Raw genomic sequence first — 8,761 nt, forward strand, 5'->3', positions numbered from 1 at the left:
TTCTTGTGTGCAGAAATCTACATGCAAACCCTGCCAGGAATTAACTCATAAAATGGACTTTCCAGAATGTTTTTAACTGACTGCTACTAACAGCAGCTTAAGGCCTGTCAAATAAAGAATATTTTAGAGTCATAAATTATTATTTGTTATGACTCGTTCCTTTAACAGAAGATCTATTGCCCATTACACACGGAGCTTTTGAACTCTTTATATTTTTACCTCTGATGTTCTGCATTGTGAATGAACTAAGGCACCTGACCACACTGAATGCTCTAACCAGTCTGCTCACCTGTTCCACACAATGATACTGACATTAAACTCTGATTGTAATCAAACTGTAGGACTGAGTTCCAATTAAAAAAAAGAGCTTGTCAGAAGATACAGTGATCCTCAATTTGGAGTTCAATCTCCGTATGGGGTGGGAAAATCAGTTGGGCAAAGGTAGACTAGGAGAGGAGTTCAAAGAATGTTTTCAGGATAGTTTCTGAGAACAGCATGTTCTGAAACCAGGCAGGGAGCAGACTCTAGAGTCATAGAGTCATAGCCACACAGCATGAAAACAGACCGTTCGGTCCAACCAATACATGTCATCCATAATCACAAACTAAACTAATCCTATCTGCCTGCACTTGGCCTATATCCCTCCAAACATTTCCTATTCGTGTACTTATCTAAATGTCTTTTAGATGTTGTAACAGTACCCGTATCCATAACTTAATTCCACATACAAACCACTCTCTGTGTAAAAAAGTTGCCCCTCAAGTCTTTTTTCAATCTTTCTCTGCTCACATTAAAAATGTGCCCCTTAATCTTGAAATTCCCCACCCTATGGAAAAGATACCTTCCATTCACCTTCTCTATACCCCTCATTAATTTATAAACCTCTATAAGATCACACCTCAACATCCTACACTCCAGTTAAAAAAGCTCCCAGCCCATCCTTATAACTGAAGCTCTCCATTCCCAGGGAGCAGGTTATAGTAGACCTTGTATTGTGGAACAAGGTAGGATTGATTAATGACATCATGGTCAAATTCATAGAATTCCACCAGTGTGTAAACCGGCCATTTGGTCCAATAAGTCCATGCCGACTCTCCGAAAAGCTTCCCATCCAGACTCACCCCCTGTACCCTATCCCTGCATTTCCCATGGCCAATCCACCTAAGCTACATATCTTTGGACTCTGGAGGAAACCAGGGCACCTAGCAGAAACCCACACAGACATAGGGAGAATGTGTAACTCCACACAGACAGTCGCCCAAGGCTGAAATTTAATCTGGGTCCCTGATGTTGTGAGGCAGCAGTGCTAAGCACTGAGCCACCATTTCCCATGGATAGCAGTGATCATAATATGATAAAATTTTACTTTCCATTTGAAGAAGAGAGAATTCAATGCTCATGTTCGAAACTTAAATAAGGACAATTATAAGAGTGTAAATGCAGAGCTAGTTAAAGTAAACTGGCAACTTAGGTTAGGGGATAGGTCAATCAAAATGCAATGGCAGACTTAAAGAGATATTTCAGAATACACAGAACAGATACATTCCAATGAAGAAGTAAAATTCCAGGCGGAGGATCCAACATCTGTAGTTAACTGAGAAAATTAAAGATAGTATCAAATTTAAAGAAAAAGGAGAATGTTATGCAAAATATGTGGCAGGTCAGAAGATTGGACAAAATATTTTAAAAATGCAAAGAATAACTAAAAGATTAATAAGGAGGGAAAATTTGAAGTATGCGATAACTAGAAATATATAACCAGATATTAGAGTTTTACATAACATAAACATGTAAAGAAAAATAAGTTAACAAAGTGAGTGCTAGAACTACAGAAATTGAGACTAGAGAATTAATGATAAAAGGTAAAGAGACAGCAGATGAATTGAAAAAGTACTTTTCATCAGTCTTCAATGCAGTTGATACAAGAAATATCTCAGGACTACTAATATTTCAGGAAATAGAAGTGAGGGAGCAATTCAAGAAGATTACAATCACCAGAGAAGTAGTCGTGAGCAAATTGTTGGAGCTGTGAGCTGACAAGTCCTTGGATCCTGATGGATTTCATCCTATAGTTTTAAAAGAAGTGGCTAATGGTACAGTTGTGTTGGCTTTAATTTACCAAAATGGGGTGATTACTCAAAATTTCAAAATGGCTGATAAAATGACGATCAGCACATGCACAGACAGGGTGCAGTGATGTTCAGCTACACCCAACAGGCGTCAGGATTCATTCCACGGACAGTGTGATATCAGTGCCAGCATATGTGTAGACTGCCCCACCTTTACTTAACATTGATTCATTAAGTCATTTCCCAATCTCTCACGCACTGCATTAGAAACTGGAAGGCAATAATCTCCGACATGAAAGCCAAAGTTGTAACCTAATAATTCCAGCTTGATACTTGTTTCTCCAGATCTCCATCCATCACTAACACCTCAGGCAGCATGCATCTTCTGGGGAGCAGGGCCCCATTGGCAAAGCAGGGTGTCAGATGCCCTCTCTCTGATATGGCTGGGCAAATTAAATGGAACATGCAGGGCAATGACAAGACTGCTGCCACTTAACCAGGTACATTAGAAATGGCAATTGCTTTCCTTTTGTGGGAGAGTTTGGAAGAATTTAAAAATAATCAGTCACCCACTTAAGATAGAGATAAGAAAAAATATTTTCTCACAGAAGACTGAGTCTTTGGAGTTCTGCCTCAAAAGGTGGTGGAAGCAGAGTTTTTGAACAGTTGAAGCCAAAGGCAGTTAGATATTTGATAAGAAAGGGAGTGAAAGGCTGGTGGACGAGAATGTGGTGTTGAATTTGCAATCAGCTCAGCTATGATCTTATTGAATGGCAGAGGAGGTTTGGCAGGGGCAGGGCCATATGGCCTGTTCCTTATTTGTATGGCTCTAAACCAAATGACAATGAGGTAGAAGTGGTTGTGCTGAATTTCTAAAAGGGATCAGGATCTGGGTGTAAGGTGTATGGGCCCAGAATGTGATGTCACTGGCATCTGTGCCATTTCCCCTCTGCTCTCACCCTGAGCCATTTTTTAAGAGGAATTGAAACAGTTCTAAGCCAGTAAGTGACAGTCATCTAATTGCCACTGTTCTCACACTGACTGGCACGGCAGACTGGCCAATGTGATTGCCTCAGAGTCGGAAGTGGGTCATACAATAGATCACACCATCCAAAATGGCTGCTGTGGCCAGAGCTCAGCACTCGGTGCCCCTGGCCCATTCCCTGGATGTGGTTGATCCTCACGGCCAGGAATCTGTGGCATTTAAAAGCAAACAAAAAGAACCTGCCTGCTTTTCTCCCTCACATGGGCAGCTTCCACCTGGGTCTTTACAGCTGTTGTTCAGTGAATGCTGGAATCCCTCTCATCAGTCCTTCAACACAAAGACTCCATCTGCGCCATCTCTAACTGGATGGCAAGCCCACACTCTGCTACTGGATTGGTAGAAGCTTTCAAAATTGCAGTGGTCATATCTAATTCATGGCCTGTGGGGTTGTGACACAGAATTAGACACTGTCCAGGATGTTGGTGAGATCACATATAGACTGAGGTGTGCAGTTTTAATCTCCTTATATAATGGGCATGTAGCTGCTTCAGAGGCTATTTGGGGAAGGTTCACTTGGCTGATTTCTGTGATGTACGAGTTGCCTTGTGAGGAAAAGCTGGGCTTGTACCCATTGAAGTTTAGAAGTGATTTGATTGAATCATAAGACTTTGAGAGAAGTTGACAGGGTAGATGGTGGGAAATTGATTACCCCTGCGGAAACACTGCAACAATAAAGCACAATTTAAAACTAAATGGCTTCCCATTTAAGACAGAGATAAGGATAAAACTTTTTTTCCTGAGGGTTGTTAATCTTTGGAATTCTCTCTCCGAGTGCAGTGTTTTTGAATATATTCAAGGCTGAAGTAGACAGATTTTGGATTGACAGTGGAGTTAGGGGCTACAGGGAATAAGTGGAATTAAATCTGCAATCAGATCAGTCTTGATGTTATTAAGTGGCAGAGGTAGATCAAGGGGCCGAATGGCCGACACCTGCCCCTATTTCCTTTCTATACACGTAGCCACTGTATCCAGTTTCCATCGCCTTTCAAAATAAAGCTCAGGCCTCTGGAGGTGAGACAGAAATACTGGATTTGAACCATATCCCAAAGTGTTAGCAGTTGGAAACAGAGCTCAGACTCTAAATCCTGTTTCCGTGTCCAGCAGGTTACCCATGTCAAGTGATGGTAGGTAGTGCTGTTACCCATCCTTCCTCTCAGGCCTCTGGAGGAGTTTATAAATCCCGTTTGCTGCCTACAGCTTTAAAATCCTGTTAGCTCAAGTATGAATGGTAGCGGCAATGGCAACAGTATTCAGATCAAGCTGACAGTGTCTTAATCAGCCTGCAGCTCCTTCCATGAGTTTACACTATTCTCTACAGGTTAAGATAGGAAAACAACAACAGGAGTCACCAACTGCTAAACGTAGATAGCATAGTAATTCATAAACATTGAAATGGGCCCTGCAACATAGTCTCCATGCTCAAGATCTTCAGTGTTTGAACCATCATTTTCAAAAAAAAAGAATGACAGGTTTTAGAACTGTTCCTCATGATGGTTATAAAAGTTAGTCCTGCCCTGCAGAAAATAGAGCCTGTAGTGCCATTGTGATATCAAGTAGAAATGGAAAATGGAACTCATCAAAAAAAACTCTGACTGAATCTTGTGGATTTGTCCAAATGCATTGTGACAGGAGAACAGTGACAGCAGGCACATGGGAACATCACGACCAGCAAGTTCCCATCTAAGTCACACACAGATTCTGACTTGGAACTAGGTCACCATCCCTTCACTGTTGCTGGATTACCAACCACAAACTCCTCCCAAAATGGCACTATGGGTGTAGCTACACCACTTTGACTGCAGTGCTTCAAGGAGAAAGCTCAACACCACCACTATCCTCTCAGGCACAGTGAGGGATGTTGGCCAAGTCAGATCAATGAAGGCCTAGACAGCAATGTTCGCATCTCAAGAATGAATTTTAAAAATGAGCTCCCAGTCACCACTAAACAATTCTCCATTCCACACTGTAAGCAAATTCACTTTTTATATGTGAACATTTACAAAGCTATATCTTGTGTGGCTTGTAACATAATGATTCAACATAAATAGAACGGGGATACATGTATCTTAAAATGCATGTGAGCCAGGCAGCTGCTATTTTAAACAATGCCTGATTTTCATCTTCATTGAAGGAATTAGGTAGAAATTCTGGGCAAGGTGCAAAGTCGTGATGCAGCCCATTTATTTTTGTGTCATTCATGGGGCAAGGGTATCACTGGTTACCTAGTCCCACATTTATTGCCCAGGCGTTGTAATCTAGTTTTTCAGCTATGCCCTGTAGCAACATAAGGTTAGGATTGATAAATGGAACATTTTAATCTGGGGAAAAGCCAAGATTCTTTTATTCATTAGTATAAGAAATACTTATATAAGAAATACAAAGCCTGTCCACCATTGAAAAGGCACAAGTCAGAAGTGTGATGGAATACTCCCCTCATGCCTGGATGAGTGCAGCCCCAACAACACTCAAGAATCTTGCCACCAATCAGGACAAAGCAGCCCATTTGTTTGGTACTACATCCATAAGCATCCATCACTGATGCTCAGTAGCTGCAGTGTGTACTATCTACAAGATGCACTGCAGAAATTCACCAGACTTTTAGGCAGAACCATCCAAACCCACAATCACTTCCATCTAGAAGGACAAGGGTCGTAGCTATATGGGAACACCACCACCTACAAGCTTCCCCCCCAAGCCACTTACTATCCTAACTTGGAAATATATCACTATTCCTTCACTGTTGGAGATAGCAAGAACTGCAGATGCTGGAGGTCAGATTCAATACAGTGTGGAGCTGGAGGAATGCAGCAGGTCAGTCAGCATCAGAGCAGCAAGAAAGTTGACATTTTGGGTCAGGATCCTTCATCAGTTCTTCACTGTTGCTGGGTCAAAATCCTGGAATTCGCTCCCTGAGGGCATTGTGGGTTTATCTATAGCAAGTGGACTACAGAGGTTCAAGAAGGCAGCTCACCACCACCTTCTCAAAGGCAACTAGGTACAGGCAATAAATGCTGGGCCATCCAGCAACACCCACGTCTCATGAGTGACTAAAAAAAATTTTACAATCCAGGTCATGTTCATTGGAAAAAATATTACTGGGCCAATCATACATTTTCCAGAGATTTAACATAATTCCCCATTTCCTCCTGTATTCGACAGTTTGTTATTCCTGCTGATTCCACTTAGTCATTAATTTTTCCAAGTACGTGGACAATAGAGCAATCTCCCTTATCAGGCAAACAAACAGATTTCAAGTTGGCAGGGGACTTTCAGAGAAAGAGATGGGAGGGCGCAGGAGAGGGGATAGGATTTAAGGGACGATTTTCTCCTGGCTTGAAATCTAATTTCTTTGCTATTTTGAATTTGTTGCAAATCTTGGTGACCATGACAACTACTACCTCCATCCCATAAATCGGGAATATAAGTAGAAAAACACCAAAGTTATGTTTAAAAGGGAGGCATCTTGTTGGAGCCCTACTGCATGGATTATGATTAAAAAAAAATGAAAATGGCTATGAAATGAGGTAAAATATTACATCCTGTCTTTTAAAATATTGAGATTTTAATTGTATCTCAAGAAGAGGATGCTATTAAGGTAAATAACTGCATTATCCTTTTACATTTTAACTGTCCTACACAAATAACTAAAATTTCAGTTAGGTTCCACAATCAGTTTTCATATTGCATGCTGAACATACTCAGATGAAACTCATCATCTCCTCTCTTGACTCTTCCACTGTTGCAAAATTATAACTACTACTTATTCAACATCCAGTAATGGATGAGCAGAAATGTCCTCCAATTAAATATTAGGATGACTGCGTTGAAAGGATTAATCGTGATAAGTGTGATAAGCACCACTCATTGTGATGGTGTCATATGGACTTGGGCAGAACAGTTTAGGAGTTGAAGGAGTGAGACCTGGCGTCTGGTCTTCCTCAAAGTCTCTTTAACAATCTCTATCATATCAATTGTAACCAGTTGTTAAAATGCAATAAGCTATCTTGTTAACCATACTACATCCTTTAAGTGAGACCACAGAGTGGTTTCCCTCCTCTGCGATAGACCTAGCAGGCCCTGTAGTTTCCTGCGCTTATGGTACATTGGCAAGTTGGCAGCACAGTAGGATTCTCCAGCCGGAGCTCCTCTGCTCCGCAAGGTCCTTTTCTTTACTTCTTTCTCTTTCTTCTCTTTTCTGCAGTTTTGTTTTCTTCCCAGACTTCTAACTCCTAAACCTACCCGGAGGGAATGGACTGGAGGACGTCACTGGCAAGTGCTGGAGACCAGGCTGGCGCAGGAGGTGAGTCCTGAAGACGAGTTCTGGACCAGAGGCCATCGCGGGGAGGCGAGTCTCGGACTGGAAGCCATCGCGGGGAGGCGAGTCTCGGACTGGAAGCCATCGTGGGGAGGCGAGTCTCGGACTGGAGGCCATTGCAGGGGAGGCGAGTCTTAGACTGGAGGCCATCGTGGGCCTTGAGTTTTGAAGCCCAGCGTCGTCTGGAGATTTGGCCTGGTGCAGTCTGCAGGCTAGGTGCTGGCATGGACTTGGTGAAAAGGACTGTAATTTAAGTACTTTTTAAAAAGATATATTCTTAAAGTGGGCTTTTCGAGTAATTCAAGTACTTTTAAAAATCTTTGTATTCCTATGCTGGAATTTATTTATTATTCTTTCAAGTCTGTACCAAAAACTTAAGTATCTGTACCTAGGTATTGTGTACCTAGGGTGGCTCCATAAGCAGCGACATTGCAAACTTTTCACTGCTCTCATGCGAGTGCACGTGATAATAAAGCCAATTCTAATTCTAATTCTAATTTAACCTTCATTACAGCATAATGAGCTGCCATGCTTACACAACAGACTCAAGCCATTGTTTTTGCTCTCTACACCAAACTTTGTTCCCTAGCTATTAACACCATTCCTTTCCCTGGCAACAGTCTGAGATCAAACCAGTCTAGCAACTCGTGTCACAATTACGCTGCCATCTCTACTTCCACCAATTTTCACCTCCGTAATGTTGCTCAACATGAAGGAACATATCTCAAGATTACACTGTTCCAAAGCATTCCTAACTGGTGTCCCACGTTGTATCATCCATTAACTCGAGATCATTCAAACCTCTGCTGTCTTAACATGCATGGAGTTCCGTTCCCTTTTCACTGATTGCTTATTGACCTACATTGGTTCTCAGTCAAGTTAGAAATATAGAAATTCTCATTGTCATCTTTAAATTCTTCCACGACTTGTTTCTCACCATAGCTCTGATCTTCTTCAACGTCACCATCTCTGAGATACCTGTACTCCTCTAATTCAGGTCACTTGTGGATTCCCAATCAAAATTGATCCATTATTGGTAGTCGTGCCTCAGTTGTCTAAGCCTGAGCTCTAGGCCTTTATACACCTCTTCATCCTGTTTTTCTCCTTTAGAAACACTTTTTAAAACCTAACTCTTTGGTCAACCTTTTGGTCATCAGGCCTCTATGATCTCTTCATGTAGTGTGCTGCCATAGTACTCTTGCAAAGCATCTTGAGACAATTCTTTAAGTTGAAGGCACAATATAAATATAAGTTGTTGTTTTTAATCTTCAATTTGAAACATGATAGTTGGCTGTGAAAAAATATTAATCAGATAATAGTCTCATTGGTGCA

The sequence above is a fragment of the Rhincodon typus genome, chromosome 11, assembly GCF_021869965.1.
Source record: "Rhincodon typus isolate 14 chromosome 11, sRhiTyp1.1, whole genome shotgun sequence".
NCBI lineage: Eukaryota > Metazoa > Chordata > Chondrichthyes > Orectolobiformes > Rhincodontidae > Rhincodon > Rhincodon typus.